At 39.1% G+C, this 4,540-nt stretch overlaps 1 non-coding gene across 1 annotated transcript; it reads left to right on the top strand.

Annotated features, from left to right (window-relative positions):
* The first annotated feature begins 246 nt into the window (after positions 1-246).
* On the top strand, positions 247-320 carry trnav-cac (transfer RNA valine (anticodon CAC)). Its single transcript has one exon. It is a non-coding gene; the product is annotated as a tRNA-Val (tRNA).
* Positions 321-4,540: the final 4,220 nt, after the last annotated feature.

Raw genomic sequence — 4,540 nt, 5'->3', positions numbered from 1 at the left:
AGATTAAATCGGGTACATTTTTTTTATCCAGACGTGCAAATGCTGCCCCCTAGACCCAACAGGTTAACACGCAAAAGGTCCTCGGTTCGAAACCGGGCGGAAACTGAGCTCTTTGACACGTGCAGTAGGTGCTGTACTTTCAACAAAGAATTGTTATTTTCATGAATTCTGTATTTTGGAAATTCGAATACGTGCCATGAATATCTGTAAAATTCGGTTTACTCCTCGCAGCTAAATGTAGCAGCAGTTTCTGTAGTGTAGTGGTTATCACGTTCGCTTCACACGCGAAAGGTCCCTCGGTTCGAAACCGGGCGGAAACAACGCTCTTCGACACGTGCAAGTAGGTACCATAGTGTTAACAAAGATGTTATTTTCATTAATTCCTTATTTTGGAAATTCGAATACGTGCCATGAATATCTGTAAAATTCGGTTTACTCCTTGCAGCTAATTGGAGCAGCAGTTTCTGTAGTGTAGTGGTTATCACGTTCGCTTCACACGCCCCTTTTTGGAGTTTCAGGAAGTGGAAGAGAAGCAGGTGTCTGAGTGCTTGAGAGAGAATATCGTTTTTTTTGGAGGTCTAGTTGACTTATAAGTTTGAAAGTTTGTGAGTGACTGTAGTGAAGTTTCTGTGAAACGTTTTTGCTATTGTCCCCCATCAGCGTGAGCTGTTTGGGGGATATTGCTTAAAATAACCGGACGGACAACATGGCTTCGACATCAAGAATACAAACGACGACGAGAAAGGACAACAGTGAAATCAGAATGTTAAACGAAGAACTGAAAAAAAGAACATATGAGAAGGAACTGACGGTGAACGTGGAAATAAGTGGAGAAGGGAAAATAACAACGATGGAATTGCTGAGAGGAATAAAGGAAGTTTGCGGAACAATACTGGGATGTCGAATGAAAGACGGGAATAAGTATGAAGTAACAATGTCTCATGTAAATGGAAAAGAAAGACTAATAGACGGGCTAAAGATAAAGAACTGTCAAATCATGGCTAAAGAACTAGGGAACGATGAGCTGGTGGTGTCCTTTTTGAACTTGCCCGCATACATTACGGATGAGGAGATAGAAGAGAAACTAAAAGGCTGGAAGGTGAAGGCGACCACGCCAATCAAGAGGAGGATGTGGCCAGGAACGGACATTGTAGATGGGACAAGATTTTGCAAGGTAAAGTTTACAGACAATGTGCAATCCTTGCCATATTCTACTAAATTTAACACTGTCGAGGGATTTGAATATTTTCGTGTAATCCACGACAATCAAGTGAAGGTATGTAGATTATGTATTCAGCCGGGGCACATACTTAAGGAATGTCCGGAATTCACATGCCACAAATGTAGTGAACAAGGGCATTATGCCAGAGAATGTCGGAACATAGGAAATGTGTGCAAAATGTGTGACAGACCTAAAGTTAGATGTAGCTGTAATAAGGGAGAAAATCACTTACTTTTGCAAACAATGGACCTCACGTCTGAGGAAGAGGGGAGTGTGCCTATGGAGAGGGAGGATGAGAGTGACATGGAGAGTGTGACTCCAGAGACAGTGGCAGATAAGCTTGAAGAGCCTGTAATATCTCCTTGCAAAGCACGAGACGCCGTTTTAGTCTCTGCTGCTGACAAGGTGGAACAGCAGCACATGATGGGTGAAAGACATACACAGGTAGAGATGGTGCAAGGTGCTTCTCAGGTGCCTGAGCCAGCTTTAAGCCTGTGTAAAAATTACACCAAAGAGTGGGCTGGGTCCACTGAAGTCACGGGCACTGTTAAAGCGCACTTTTCAAAAGGCTTCCCCGCCGATCCCCCCAAAAATCCAAATAAAGAGACGGATGATGAAATAGATAGTGAGGATCTTCAGTTGTTTGTAAAAAATAAGAGGTCATTGTCGAAAACCAGGGAGATGATGGGTTTTGGAAAAAAGAAAAAGTAGGATTTTTAAGGACTTGTTTGGCTCTGATTATACTTCTGCACACATTCATAATGATTACAGTCGCATCCCTAAATGGTAACAGTTTGAGAAACATGAGCAAATTTGAGCAGGTATTAGTGTCTGTTAAGGCAGACATGTTGTGTTTTCAAGAGACCAATTGGACAGACTCCAAAATGCAGGAGATTAACCTGTTGGGTCTAGGGGGCAGCATTTGCACGTCTGGATAAAAAAAATGTACCCGATTTAATCTGGTTACTAATCCTACCCAGTAACTAGAATATGCATATACTTATTATATATGGATAGAAAACACTCTAAAGTTTCCAAAACTGTTTGAATGGTGTCTGTGAGTATAACAGAACTCATTTGGCAGGCAAAACCCTGAGACATTTTCTGACAGGAAGTGGATACCTGATGTGTTGTATTGACTTTAAACCTATCCCATTGAAAAACACAGGGGTTTAGGAATATTTTGGCACTTCCTATTGCTTCCACTAGATGTCACCAGCCTTTACAAAGTGTTTTGAGTCTTCTGGAGGGAGATCTGACCGAACAAGAGCCATGGAACGGTGATGTCCCATTAGACACCTGGCGCGCTACTTCATGTTGGGTACCCTCGTTCCAATACGTTATAAAAGACTATGCATTCGTCCACCTTGAATATTATTCATGTTCTGGTTAAAAAAGGCCCTAATGATTTATGCTATACAACGTTTGACATGTTTGAACGAACGGAAATATATTTTTTCCCCTCGTTCATGACGAGAAGTCCGGCTGGCTTACATCATGTGCTAACGAGACGGAGATTTTTGGACATAAATGATGAGCTTTTTTGAACAAAACTACATTCGTTATGGACCTGTGATACCTGGAAGTGACATCTGATGAAGAGAATCAAAGGTAATGGATTATTTACATAGTATTTTCGATTTTAGATCTCCCCAACATGACGTCTAGTCTGTATCGCAACGCGTATTTTTCTGGGCACAGTGCTCAGATTATTGCAAAGTGTGATTTCCCAGTAAGGTTATTTTTAAATCTGGCAAGTTGATTGCGTTCAAAAGATGTAAATCTATAATTCTTTAAATGACAATATAATATTTTACCAATGTTTTCTAATTTTAATTATTTAATTTGTGACGCTGACTTGACTGCCGGTTATTGGAGGGAAACGATTTCCTCAACATCAATGCCATAGTAAAACGCTGTTTTTGGATATAAATATCAACTTGATAGAACTAAAAATGCATGCATTGTCTAACATAATGTCCTAGGAGTGTCATCTGATGGAGATTGTAAAAGGTTAGTGCATCATTTTAGCTGGTTTTATGGTTTTGGTGACCCTGTCTTTGACTTGACAAAACATTACACACAACTCTTGTAAATGTACTGTCCTAACATACTCTAAATTTATGCTTTCGCCGTAAAACCTTTTTGAAATCGTAAAACGTGGTTAGATTAAGGAGATGTTTATCTTTCAAATGGTGTAACATAGTTGTATTTTTGAAAAATTTGAATTTTGACATTTATTTGGATTCAAATTTGCCGCTCTTGAAATGCACCTGCTGTTGATGGAGTGCACCACGGGTGGCACGCTAGCGTCCCACCTAGCCCCAAGAGGTTTTAAGAGTAAATGGTCAGATTTAATTTTTTGTAGTCATGGAGGGGATAAAACATGTGGTGTGGCTATTTTGATAAAAAATGATGTGGTGCAAAATGTAAAAGAAATATATGCTGACAATGATGGCAGACTTATTGTAATTGAATTTGAAGTTCAAAATGTAGTTTTTCGTTTAATTAATGTTTATGCTTCAAACATTGAATCTGAAAGGAGAGAAATGTTTCACAAATTAAAAACACTGTGCTCAGAAAACTGTATACTGATAGGAGATTTTAATGTGAGGTGTAGTAGAATGGATGCCTCTAGTTGTGCTAAATTCAGATATGACTCTTCTAGAAATGCATTATGGAAACTTATGAATGAGGAGAATCTAGTAGATATATGGAGGGCTGAAAATCCAAACAGAAGAGTATTCTCTAGAAGGCAGGTGGTTCTAAAGGAATTAAAACAAAGCAGAATTGATTTATGTCTAGCAAAACAAGAATTGGTGCAGAATGTTAAGAAGGTGTCATATACCTTTACAGCATATAGTGATCATGCAGTAATGTCATTTCAAATGGGTTTTGGTGTGGAGAGGAGAGGGGGAGGTGTCTGGTGTTTAAATGCCAGTCTGTTAAAGGAGGAAGGATATAGAAATGAAATTGTTGAATGTATTAATGATGAAATGTCTAATGTACTGTTAAAAGAGAATGTGTGTTTATGGTGGGAGGAAGTGAAAGTAAAAGTAAAAAATAGGAGTATTAGGTACGCAAAAAATCATAACCGTTTAGATAAGCAGAAAGAAATAATGCTTAGGAATAGGATGTTGCATGAACTTGAAAAGGCTGATACGGATCCAGACTATGATGTTGTGAATTATTTGAAAATCCATGCAGAGCTGGGTCGTTATGAAAAAAATAAATGTTTGGGTGCTATTGTTAGGAGCAGGGCACAGTACGCTTTGGAGGGAGAGAAATGTACATCCTTTTTTTGGGGTCTGGAAAAAA

Source organism: Salmo salar, chromosome 18 (genome assembly GCF_965601325.2).
Source record: "Salmo salar chromosome 18, fSalSal1, whole genome shotgun sequence".
NCBI lineage: Eukaryota > Metazoa > Chordata > Actinopteri > Salmoniformes > Salmonidae > Salmo > Salmo salar.
Note: the sequence above shows the minus strand (reverse complement) of the source record. Positions and strands in the feature narration are given on the sequence as shown.